The following is a 14242-nucleotide window of genomic DNA, read 5'->3' as shown; positions in this document are numbered from 1 at the left end:
CTCACTCTCCTCCTATAACCTCCCTCCCTCTCTTCCCGGCTCTTCCTCTGGCCCTTCTGCAGCCACCCCTCCCCCCTCCTTCTCTGCCTTTCCCCTTTTTTCTGCTGACGAGGTTTCCAGACAAGTCTGAACTATGAAAGTCTCGTCTAAACAGGTTCACCCCTGTTCCTCCAAAACTATCAAGGACCACATCGACTCCCTGGCTCCAGCCCTGGCTGACTTTTGCAACCACTCCTTCACCTCTGCAGTCTTCCCATCCCCCCTTAAGCACTCCCTTGTGCACCCTCTTCTTAAGAAACCCTCTTCTGACCCCTCCTGCCCGGCTAACTATCGCTCAATCTCCATCACTCCCTTCCTGGGCAAGCTCCTGGAGAAACTGGCCATCTCCCAGCTTAACCTCCATGCTGAATCTGTTGGAAGTCTTCATGACCATCAATCTGGCTTCAGAGCCACCAGAAGCACGGAAACTGCTCTCCTGAACATCCGTGAGGACCTGCTCTTGAATCTCGACTCCAACACTCCGTGTGTTCTCATCCTGCTCGATCTCTCTTCTGTGTTTGACACTGTCAACCATGCTATCCTGCTCAACCGTCTCTGTGATAACCTGGGTATCACTGGTCAGGCTCTGGCATGGCTGACCTCTTTCCTCTCCAATCGACCCTCCCAGGTCCAACTGGGGTCCTTCCTCTCTGACATCTTTTTCTCCACCTGTGGTGTCCCCCAGGGATCTAATCTTTCCCCCTGGCTGTTCAACCAGTATCTGGCACTCCTTGCCCACCGCATTGGCGCTCTCTGCCCCAACTTTCAGTGCTATGCGGACGATACCCAGCTCATTTTCAGGCTACCCTCGGCCTCCTCCTCTCCTTCTCTCATCTCTGACTGTCTGTCTGCTATCCAGGAATGGTGTGCCGCCAATGACCTCTGCCTTAATGCCAGTAATACTGAGATTCTACTCATCGGCACACCCACCTCCCTCCTTCCCTGCAGCTCTCTGGCCGGCCTCTCTTGGCCCTCTTCCTGCTCCTACCTGCAAGGCAAAAAACCTTGGGGTTATCTTCGACTCCACACTCTCCTTCTCTCCTCATATATGTGACGTCTCTAAGAAGTCACACTACCAGCTGCACCTCCTCAGATGTATTCTTCCCTTCCTCTCCTTCCCCCAGAAGCTCACTGTCTCCCGAGCCCTGGTTCTCTCAAAGCTGGACTACTATAACAGCCTCTATCTTAATCTGCCTGCCTCCACTCTCCGCCCTCTGCAACTCATCCAGAACAGAACTGCGAGACTTGTCCTTGGCCTCAAGCCCAGGGACCGTATCTCTCCAGGACTGAAATCTCTACACTGGCTCCCAGTGGTTGCGAGGATAAAATTCAAAACCCTCTGCATTGTCCACAAGGCCTTCAGGGGCCTGGGGCCTAAATACCTTCAACTCTCTCTTCCTAAATATCTTCCTTCCCGAGCCCTTCGCTCATCCGTCTCCAACTCCCTCAGGGTCAGCCGCTTCTCGAAGCTATGAGCTGGGGGTAGATCTCTCTCCGCGGAAGGGGCCTCCCTCTGGAACAGCCTTCTTGCCTCCCTGAAACTTGAGGAGAACCATCTCCGGTTCCGGAAGCACCTCAAAACCTTCCTCTTTGCTTCTGCTTTCTCTCTCCCTCTCCCCTGCTAATTCGTAGCTGAAACTGCACTGAATCTGCAACTGGGGCACTCTCACCGACCCCGGTCCTGGGCCCAGCCACTCTCCACTTGCACTGCCTCCCTGGCAACCCCTGAACTGCGGGACTGTCTCTATATCCCTACAGCCCCCCCTTCCCAGCACTTGTCTGCACTTACCTTGCACTTGCCACCAGCTGGCCCTCTTTATTTATTTATTTTATTTTATTCTGCTTACCTTGTACTGCACTTCCCTCCCTCCCCTTCCACATGCACTTTCTCCCTTCCCCCTATCCCTGTACTTGCGCGATCTGAATGACACCTGGCCTATTTGGATCGTTGTCTGTCTTCCCCTTGTTCCCCTCTCCTTGCCTCGTCGCACCTTGAAACACTTGTGTATAGGCGCGTTACAAATGCCATATCATATCATATCATATCATATCATTTACAAATCAGGTTTTATCTAACGCTGAAAGGGATAGCCCGCCCAAACTGATGGTTCGCATACCTTCGCTATGAAACCACAAGCAATATTGCAATGCCAATATAGAAGGTGAAAGACCATATTGTAACACAAAGCCTGCAGCGCCTGAAACTCCTAGCTACACCGCAGTGATGACTCCAAATAAGGCTAAAACATGTCTGGGTTTGCTTGAGATCTCGTGTATAAGGGATATGACCTAGCATTTTGAGCAGGACAGCCCCTTTTGGAGTCTGACCAAGTCCTTTTGCTTTTGCCATAGTCACCCAGAGAGGGGCAGATGTTCTCAAATGTAAACCTAGTGCTTGCCTTGCCTATAGAACAAGCGGTTGCCAGACATTTCGTCGAAAAAAATTGGTCGACCAGACAAATGGTCGAACCAATTTGGTCGAAAACCAAATGGTCGAAATTTTTTTTTTTTTTATTTTAACCCTTTTTTTTTTTTCTTTTTGGGGGGGTCCCCCCAACCCCCTTTTTTTCTCTAAAAACCCCTTTTTTAACTAAACGAAAACCCGAAAAATAAATATATAAATTAAAAAAAAAATTCGACCATTTGGTTTTCGACCAAATTGCGTCGACCAAATTGCAGTCGACCAGTTTTTTTTAGACGAGTTGACTGGACACCGAACAAGCTACAGTACAATGATGGCCAATGAGACTGAAACACACCAAGGGTTGCTTATGTTCTCATGCAGAAGGGATGCGAACAAACAGTTATGTCTGGAATGCTCCTTTTTTGGTGAGACCAAGTCTGATTTGCATATGATCTTTTCCCTTCTGCAATGGCCTGGCAGGTAAAACATAGTGGTCTTGAGGATCGGCTAGGGCATTTGCCATTGGTTGGGATTAATTCATAATGTTCCGTTTTGGATTTGTCCCCCATGTGGGACTTGCATGCCATGATGCTTTTCCCAAGACTGCTGTACCTAAAGACCCAAACTACATCTCCATGATGAGGCTCCACCATGTTAATCAGCACACTTTGTAAGTTTGTTAATGCATCTTTCAGTGAAAGTCATGTGCCGGCAGCCATTAAGAATTCATGGATCATGCCTCTGCTTAAAAAGCCAGATCTATGTCCTTGAAATCCCCTGCATTATAGGCGAATCTCTAATTCTCCTTTTTTGCTGAAGATCCTTGATCGTGTAGCTTATACACAAGTCATGGCACAGCTCAAGGAAAATACAATCCTGAACAAATGGCAATCAGGATTTACGGAAAACCATGGCACAGACACTTCCCTTCTGGATCTGCAGTCCAGACTTCTCTGTATCATGGACAACGGGCAGACAGCCCTCCTGATGTTCTTGGACCTTTCTGCCACTTTTGACCTGGTTGATCATGCACAACTGATCTCTCGGCTGAGGAAAGTGACAGGGTTCTTGGGATCAGCTGCCCGTTGGGCTGAATCATTCCTCACTAGATGATGGTGCAGAGTCAGCAGCGCTTCAGCTGATCCAAAATATGCTTTGCTTACACATGGTGTACCCCAGGGGGATTGTTTGCCTCCCACTTTTTATAACATGTTTACTGTTCCATTCCTTGACCTCCTTGAGGAAAATAAAATTGATTTCACTAACTACGCAGATGATACTCAATGGAGGTCATTATGACCTTGGCAGTAAGGGGTTAACAGCGCCGGTAAAGGTGCCGGAGCCGGCATCCCCTCACCGCCCCATTACAAGTCCAGGCGTCCTTAGCAGGTTCCTGCAAGCAGACCAGGATGCTAACAACAGGCCCTTTATTAACAGACCTGTTGTTATCATCTTCCCCATTCCCATTGAGCCCTGTGGGGGCTCAAATGGGAATGGGGATGTACGGGGTCCAGGTTCCTTGAATGAGGAATTACCGGGCCCTCCAAGGTTGGAATGGCCCGGTAATTCCTCATTCAAGGAACCCGGACACGGTACCCGATATGGGGGTAGCCATGCCGCTAATAGCGGCATGGTTACCTCCTTACTCGGAATGACCCGCAATTTGTTATCCCTCTCTCTGGTAATCATGCAGAGGATGAGAAAACTATCAATCGGATTTATGGATTGATCAAATGTTGGATGAGTAATAATGGGCTGGCCCAGAACACCAGAAAAACCAAACTGATGGTGGTAGGCAATGTGGTCCAAACCAGTATGCCCAGTTCCGAATTGATGGTTGCGATATAAAAACCAAAAACAAAGTGAAAACTTTGGGGGTCTACTTTTACTGTAATCTCAATATGAAGAAACAGGTCGGCAGCTTGGTGTCCTCAGCTTCATACTACTAGAAAAATCTGACTCAAGCACGCCCTTTCATCTCTATACCAAACCGTGAGATATTTCCTGACACATGTTTCTGTACTGCCTTGGACTCGGTTTAGTGTACTTTTTTATCTACTTCTTAGTTTTGTGTTTGTCTGTGTTGGTGCACCTTTAAGCTTCTGGGTCAGTGGTGGGCATTTAAAATATAAAAAAAGTAAAGAGGCCGAAACATGCTCAGGGTTGCTTGTGGTCGTGAGTCGAAGGGATGTAATTTAGCAGTTTAGGCTTACTGCCTCTTTTGGGGTGGGACCATGCCTGATGTCCATATTGTTTTGCCCATTCTATAAGTCCATGGCAGGGTGGATAGTTACAGTGTGGAAGGTTGTCCAGAGCCATTCCCATTGGTTGAGATGAATTCATAAACATCCAGCCCTCAACCTTTATTTTTGCATTTGTCAATCCTGGTGGGATGGAAATGACCAGATGTGGGTTTTGAATCTTCTGTGCCTAATTGCCATAGCTACACCTCACTGAGTATGCCCAGTGAGCATAAACATGTCTGTGGTTGCTCGTGATCTTGTGCAGAAGAGATGTGGGTTGGCATTTCAGATTTGGCTGGTCGAAGCCTGATTTGTATACAGTCTTTCCCCTTTTGTAACGGTCTGGCAGGCTGAAAAATTATGATCATCCTTCATGTTTGCATTTGTCAACCTAGTGTGGCAGGTATACCCAGATGTGGTACACCGAGATGTGGGTTTGGGGCCTTCTGTGAATAAAGAAACAAACTACACTTTACCCATGGTGTCTAAACATGTCTGGTTTTGCTTTTTGTTTTACACAAAGAACGTGTGAACTATCAGTTTGGGCTGGACATCCCCTTTTGAAGTGGGAACAAGGCTAATTTGCATATGAACTTCCCCCTCCTGTAATTGCATGGCAAGTAGAAAAACAATGGTTTACCCAGAACGATTGCCATCGGTTTAGATTAATTTATAGACTTTCATATATTAAACTTCAGTTTTATGTAGAGTTTTTGTTTGCCAATTGGATAAACTATGCACACATTTGCAGGAAATGGGAAAAGGACAGTAGGACTAAGGTTGCCGGGGTCTCCAGGATCCAAAGAGGGTTTGAAAGTGTGAGCTACTTCAATCATCTTTGGATTTGTTTCACATCACTTTTTATTACTTTAGATCACTTTAGATTCCATTGGATTTAATTATTTATAGATTACTATTTTTAAATATGCTATTCCACTGCATTATCTAGGCTTACTTTCGAAATTATGGGAGATCATGTCTGTACTTGAGGGAAAGGAAGATAATGCTGATGCTTATTTTCAAACATATATCCACACTACCACAGATGACAACAACACATATTTCACTTAACAGATGAAAAGGGCAAACATGCATGCACCTGTGTTCACCTCAAATTGTGATGAGTAAGTTAATGGAGGTCTTTGCTGGGATGTTGTATGATTTAGAAATCAAGTGTATGAAAGGTGTACCTTCGTCAATGAAGATTGTACTAAGTTAATTAGCTGTAATTTAGAAAAGGATAGGCTTAACAACTGCAAGTCAATCAGTACGTTTCAGACAACTTGCTTTGGAGGAAAAAGGGATATTTAAATCCCCTTTGTGGTGACAATAAATTAGATAACACACACACTCATCTTGCGTATACTACCCTGACTACCTTCCACCGTGCCACCTGTGATCCTTTAACTATAAAGCCTTCTGCTATGTAGAATATAACTTGACCTTTGCATATTCTGTGAGCCTTTTTGCTAAATTGAATTTGGCTACTTGTGAACCCTTAGCTATAATTGATTCTGCACATTTTGTGAGCCTTCAGCCATAATCGAGTCTGCCTATCTGTACTTTTTAGCTATAATTGATTCTGCACATTTTGTGAGCCTTCAGCCAAAATCGAATCTACCTATCTGTACTTTTTAGCTATAACTTGACCCTGCACATTCTGTGAGCCTCTTGCTAAATTGAATCTAGCTACTTGTGAACCCTTAGCTATAATTGATTCTGCACTTTTTGTGAGCCTTCTGCTAATTTCGCCTTTGCCTATCTGTGAACCTTCTCTGACAAAACTGACCTTGCACATTGTAAGCCCTTGCTATAGACGATTCCGCCCTCCTGTGAACCCTAGCCATATTTGTATTTGTTTATCGGTAAGCTTCTCGATACTGCCAAATTTGCCCATTGGTGAGTCTCTAGCTTAAGTTGACATACATAGCCTAGACGGTCTTGTCTATCCTGAGCACTACCACCTAGACCTTATTGCATTAACCATGCTCACCTGGCTCATACTCATTATGATCCCCTTCTGTATCATGCAAGATACCATTCCTTGCAGTGGTAATAGTTACATAGCTTTAAGCAATGGCTTTGCCAAACTTGGATGCCCAAGATACTCCCCTATCCCCTACCCTACACCCTTCCTACCAACCATTTCACCCTCTCCACACCACCACCATCAACATCTCTCTATCAATGACATTGGCCGCCCACTTGCCATTCTTGCCAATACTACCTCTGACAGAACCCTGCGGCACCCCAGGCCAGGTGTCCTATGTGTGACTGGGATCACCATTCTAAGTATCCAGCCTAACGATATTAAAGATAGACCCAAACACCCTACAACCAAGCAGTCACCAGGCAACACACTCACTGTCAATCCTAACCTTATAACCCGCAATAGCAGCCTAGGTATGAGACTTCCTACCACAATTAGTAAGCATCCTGCTAAACGTCTCATGAAGTCTAACTTCAAGGACACAACCTCCACCAAACATAAAGTACCCCCCTAAAAGGAGCGTTACTAAATGTCAGATCCCGTGTTGCCCATCCCACAGAAATCGCCATCACCATCCTAACTAACAATCTCGACTTCCTGGCCATAACAGAAACTTGGCTACATGAAGCTGCAGGACCACACCTAACATTAGCCATTCCCGACAAATACTCCATCCTTAGAGCCAACAGACACAATGCTTGCGGTGGAGGTTTAGCCATCATTTTTAAATCCTCCTTAGACCTAAGGGCAGTCACCTCCCCTATACTAAAATCTTGTGAGCATCTTACAATTAAGCTACAAACATCTCCCAAAAGCACTATTACCATTCACCTAATATATAGACCCCCCAGGCCCACCGGGTGCCTTTGAGGAAACATCACTTCCCTTATAGCTGAGAACTCTAAGCCCTCTGCTCAAACTATCATCCTTGGAGATTTTAACCTCAGATACAATTATCCCAATGACTCTCCCGCCTCCTCCCTAGCCTATGCCCTAGCAGAGCATGGCTTCATACAACTCAGCTCGCAACCTACTCATCAGAAGGGTAGGATTATCGACTGGGTAGTGGTCCACAACTGTAACATCACCTGTAAAATCCCTCAACCTCTCACATGGACTGACAACTACCTTGTTCCCTTAGAGATTAATATCCTTATCCAACCACCAAAAAAATGCCCTACTGCACCAGCCTGCCCGACCAGGAATAAGCGTAACATTACTGCCGAGGCCCTGCCCACCCTCAACGCACTCCCTGCTACTGCCAATATTAATCTACTTGTCAAAACTTACAACAACTCCATGGCCAGTGCCATAGATACCATCGCCCCATTAAAACTGTGCAAAGAAAAACCTAGAGCTCATTTGAACTCCTGGTACACCCCTGAACTTAAAACACTGAGAAAAAAGAAAGCTAAATTCGAAATACTATGGAAAACAACACCATCTGCTGAAAACAAAACTTATCTAACAAATATTTCCTCACTCTATAAAAGGGAAATTATTCACACCAAGAAAGAAACCTATAACGTCAGTATCAACCAGTCAGATTCCTGCACCAAAGAGCTTTTCACCATACTCAAAAAAAAACCCTAACCCTCCAACAGATACCTGTACTAAAGATAAAACTTGGTTAACCAGTATCCAGAATGCCCTTGCCAACAAAATTGCTGGGCTCCAAACTAAAATAGAAGATAAACGTAATCAACTCACCAGTAGCAAGCCCACTAACCCTAGTACATACACCACTATCCATTGACTCTGACCTAGGCTTCACATTCAAAAAGGTAACAATACCGGAAGTACAAAAATTATAGCTTCCTTAAAACCCTCTAACTGTAAAGTGGACAGCTGCCCTGCCCAGATCATAAAAGACACATCCAGATAATTATCCCCTTTCATCACTAAACTTATAAACTTGTCTTTCTCCACTAACCTTGTCCCTAGTAACTTGAAACAATCTTGGGTTCTCGCCCTTTTAGAAAAAGAAACCTTGGACCCTGCCATACCCACTAATTACAGATCTATCACCACGGTCCCATTCCTGTTAAAATCCTAGACAGAGTTGTCTACCTGCAAATTCAGGAGTACCTAAAGACTAACCAACTGTTAGGAATAGGTCAATCTGGCTTTCGACCTCATATTTGGAACAGAAACTGCCCTTGTCGACCTCAAAAGCCAAATCGATGAAATTAAAGACAAAGGTAACGCCGCCATCCAACTCCTCCTAGACCTCTCAGCAACGTTTGATTTGGTCGACCACAAAATCCTTTACAACCATCTCTCCTCTACAGCTCATTTTTCCTCCTCTGCTGTTATGTGGATACAATCCTTCTTGGCTAACAGAACCATGAGGGTCTTCTCCCCAGTAGCAGCAGCGGACCCTATCCCTATCTCCTGTGGGGTCCCACAAGGCTCCTGCGTTTCACCCACTTTCTATGATATATTTACAAATCCACTCTTTGACAAACTGGACCATCTGGGTGTCACCTACACTAATTACGCAGATGACACCCAGATACTCCTTAACCTCTCTGGTAATTACAACGCCGACCGCACTCGGGTCAACAAAATGTTCTCCATCATTCAGGCTTGGATGGCCAAACATGGCTTATGCCTTAATGATGAGAAAACTGAGCTTCTCCTTGTCGGCACACCTAATAACTTGCTGAAACTCAGCCCCAACTACAACAGCTTTATTATCGATGGTAAGATCATCCCCATTGTCAAAAATCTGAAAACGCTTGGTTTCTACCTTGATGCCAACACTAACCTTTCCAAACAAGTTAACATGACTGCCTCTGCTACGGCCTACACAGGTAAGCTGAGCAGGGCATTCAAACCGTTCCAATCCACAAATGGTTGCCTTACGCTGGCCAGGGCTCTTATACAATCTAAATTGGACTACTGTAAAAGTTTCTACATGGGGCACAAACCAATCCATAATCAAAAAACTTCAGGTGCTCTAAAACAACGCTCTGCGAGCAGCCCTACACATATCAAGGCGCAAGCATATCGCCACCACCAGAATATCATGCAAAATGGCTTACTATCCAACAAAAAATTGACTTAAGGACTATGGGCCTCATTACGATTTTGGTGGTAATTCCTACCTCCAGGAACCTGGGCCTGGACCTTTCCCATTCCCATTTCAGCCCCCATAGGACTGAATAGGAATGGGGGATGGAGCTAACAACGGCCCGATTACGACCGGCCCGTTGTTAGCTCCCTCTGCCCCTCGCGGGACCCGCTCTGCACGTCTGGTAAAACCAGACGTGCAGAGCCGGTCCCGCGAGGGGAACTCGTAATGTGGCGGAATGGTGTTAACGGGTCCGCATCTTTTGCGGCACCCGTTAACCCATTCCGCCACTCTCGTAATGAGGTGGTTTAGCGCAAAGCGTTAAACCACCTAGCTCTGCCTCATCACACCAACAAATTCACCCTGAAATCCACTACTAGAACCGCTAGATTCACCAACACATTATGCCTATCAGTATCCAGATTCTCCCTAAAAAGAGCTGGAGGCTCCAGATTTACGGCCCTTGCCTACCAACTTTGGAATACCCTACCATTTAACATCAAATCTATCAAATCATTTCAATCCTTCAGAAAACAGGTTATCAGCTGCTTACTGGATAAAAACTAGCATCCCTGACGTCACAGACCGTTCTTAAATGATGCCCCTCACCTGTATATTGTATATTGTAAACTTGCAATCTGCTAACTGTAAATATCATATTACGTAAAATGCATGTAATGTACTATGTAACTGTTTATACTGTACCTGTAACCTTGTCCCTATGCACCCTTCTACCTCTGGGTCCGCAGCGCTATTCAAATAAATAAACAAACAAACAAACACATAATTATACTATGCAGATGTATATTCTGAGAAACCACTCATTCCATCCCTGAAATGACAACTATGGAAAAAGTGCAGTGTAAATCAAAGTTAGCACTGTCTAATGTGTTTATGATCAACCATATTTGTTGTTGGAATGCTACTTATCCATAGAAAATGGATCTGATAAAGAAAACTGTGACGTGTGAAATAATTTTAATCCTATCCCTGATGTCTTAAAGCCTAAGAGGATTCCAATGTGCTCCCGTTACTTCGGGATTACAAATATTTTTGCCAGTGTCATCAGATGGATTTAATTCTGGAGTTCGGACAATGCCACATGCAGCTTGCACTACCTAAGAGTGCTGATGTTCAAATGGTTAATTATTTTTTTCAGAATGCAGGCAGATCGACAATAGGAAAATACATCAATTACAGAATCGTGCATCCAAAATCTGTAGCCTAGTGTATGGAGAAAAGGAGCACATTGCCTTGTGGCAAAGATCTTTAATGTCAGTGGGAAACGCTGTCCAATTAATTGCAGTTTATGATCTGACCTGGGGTTGGACAACTCTTATCTACAGCATCTTAATTTGTTTTTGTAAAAAGAAGCCACTTTTCCTCCATTTTAACAATTGACAAATACTGCCCAATAAACATACTGCTAAAACTCTTCACCTGTTGATGTTTTGTTTAAAGGTTTTCACACTAAAAGCATTATTCGGGGCTAGTGTAATCTACCATTCATTGTTGGAATACAATAGAAGACGTGCAATTACTTTAAGTGGTCAGTTTATTCTATAGAAGGGGAACACGTCACACTTCAGCTGGATTTGTTCTCTCTCAGGCAGTGGAAACATATGATTAGAAAAGAGAATTAGCTTCACTCAACAACATAATCGTTATTTTGTATGCTGGGCACTATCCTTATGAATCCTTCCTCTTTGTTCTCTTTCAGACTGAAGGGACATTGAATAGACGCCAAACTGCAAAAGGAGTAATCCGAATTCATGGGCAGACAAGGCACACCCAGGAATGCAGCTAGCATCCGAACATTCCACATTGCACACAGCAAAGGAAGCATTTCCCAAGAGCAACACAGATATGCCTGTCAACTCCTGTAAAGGCAAAGACGAGTGGCCTTCCTCAGTAGAACAGATATAACGCTCTGCTGACAGAACAGGGACGACCTGGCCTCCATCTCAAAAGCAGCTGAGAGGAAACCAGTCGGGACGTAGTGGGATGTGAAAGAACATCTCTCTTCGGAAATGCAGAATAAATGGTGGATCGTTTAGGGGAACTCTCCATAAATCTCTCGAGCCTTCCTCGGTTTTCCAATGGCATTGTTTCAGAACACACTGAAAGTGTGAATACCAATGTGAGCTTCAGAAATGCAAAAAAAAACAATGGTGGTGTTAACTGGGAGGATCAATAAATAAAGGTGAACTTGAGACAACCTTTGGTTCTATGGCCACCCTGACAGTCACGTGGGCCAAAATGCACTCACATAATTTCATACATTAGTGCAGAGTGCAGTGTTGGTCCCAAGCTTTCAAACATAGGCTGCAATCGGTACAAAATGTACGTCGAATTCGTAGGCAATCATGCCACGCTGTGTGGTGCTGTTTGTGTTTTACATTCACCCATGCACACATAACATCCGCATCATCAAGAGCAGCACACAAATGTCTCTCCCACTGTCCCACAAACGGTTCTTTTTTTATTTTATTTTGTAATGAGTGTCTCATGGTTTACGTTTAAACCTTAACACATTTCACGAATTTAGAACATACATTCATTTAACAATTACCAATTCAAATTTCCAAAAACATATCATCATTATACATACCATCACTTAAAAACATCTTCCAAAAACAACTATCCTTAATGCATCATGAACTACTATAAAACATTAATTCATGAATATGCAACAGTGCCCTGCAGTAGGCCAATGTCCCATCAGGACCATGCAGTGAGGCCAATAATCTTCATAAAGTGCAGCAGTGCGATAATCAAGGCAATCAAGGGGTTAAAAAAAAAAAACACACTTTCCGATAGGACTTCATTTAGACCAGAATTGATCTAATTGATGAAGCGTCCAACGTGCGCACTTCTTCACCCTTCTAGGCATCGACAGTCCAGATGGCATATTTTCGTGTCTCAATTTCCAGTGCACAAATCCTACAAATGATCAATGTGCCCAGCTCCTTTTTCCTGATCATCAGATTATCCCTTGTTCTCAGCAGATTCAAGTGAAAAAGCATATCTACATCTCTCGCAAAGGGATAGGGAAAAAGTTGCAAGTAGTGTATTATATTGTTTATTTATAAAGTGCTTATACACAAAACGAGTGCTTCAAAGCGCTCCAGGACGGGAGGGAAACATGAGATACAATCCTTCACAATGCCTTGGAAATTTCAGAATGATATACAATAATAATAAGCATACTAGGCCTGATGACATTTCTGCTAATTCAAGTGTGTTACCAGGTAGTTGGGGGGCAGGATGGGCGGGAAGGAGAGGGGGTACAAGCATAACAATTGATACTAATGCAAGTGTGTGACCTCCGGTTAGGGTAGGAGGGGAAGTATAGTTGGGGCAACCCACATTTTTTATGGCCTCTAGTCAAACACTCTAAACGTTTATACCTGGCCATCAAGTCAATCATATTGCACCAGTCTAGGAAAAAAAACGTCTTTTTCAATGCACAGAGGTCCGAAATACCCTCTGCTAGGTCAATCCCCCTCTGTAACATGGCCTTTGCAGAGAACTTAACAACGGTTTTCTCTTCACCCATGTACTTTTCCTAATTATTTCAAACAGGGATTGAACTGCAGGATTATACATTTCTCAAAATAACAACATGCGTTTCCAGAGGGTGTAAAAGTTTAGGGAAGCTAGGCTCAGTTCAAAACGTAGTGCTACCATCTGGACACTCATTGGAAGGGATAGAGCTATTTTCCATGCCAGTCCTTCGAAAATGGTAAAATCAAGTTGGTTTAATGACTGGTACATGTGCACTCCATATAGGAGTGTAGGGACTACCTTAGCCAGTTAGAATTTCCTTACAAAGATGACTGTAAAGTTTCCACAGATCCTCAAAAAGTGCCTCTTCTGAAAGCCAAATGTTCTTGCCTTTGCCTTGATCATATCGGCTAGGGCTAGACAATTAGGACGAATCAACAATTTAAACCCCAAGAATGTCAGCCCATCAACACATTCAAGTTTTCTCCTAGCCAGCTGACGCCCAAACGTCTTTCATTTATTCCTCCCCGGAAAATGACAATAGTTTGGTTGTCCTTGAGTTGATCACAAGATGGTTCAGTCCTGCATATTCTACAAAGCAGTCAATTAAAATGTGTAGTCCCACATGGGAGTGATCCATAAGTATAGTGTTGTCTGCATATAGGATCAATGGGGACTTTATGTCCGAACATCCGAGGTGGGAAATCAGTGAGCCTTCTCAACGAAATCTCCCAAATCTACCATTTAGAGTTTAAATGGCAGGAGTGCCAGGATTCACCACTGCTGTAGGCCTCTCTCTGTTGTTATTAGTTTAGTAAGGTCACCACACATACTGAGCCGTACCATGATGGAGAAATCTTCATGCAATCGGATCAGGATACTCAACAATACTGGGGGCACTCCCAACTGCTGTACCTTCCAGAATAGTCAATCTCGGTTTATGGTGTTGAATTCGAGGGACAGATTGAAGTTAGCCACGTGTA

The sequence above is a fragment of the Ambystoma mexicanum genome, chromosome 11 (assembly GCF_040938575.1).
Source record: "Ambystoma mexicanum isolate Mex_15411 chromosome 11, UKY_AmexF1_1, whole genome shotgun sequence".
Taxonomy (NCBI): Eukaryota; Metazoa; Chordata; class Amphibia; order Caudata; family Ambystomatidae; genus Ambystoma; species Ambystoma mexicanum.
The sequence above is the reverse complement of the archived record's forward strand: the minus strand, read 5'-3'. Positions refer to the sequence as shown.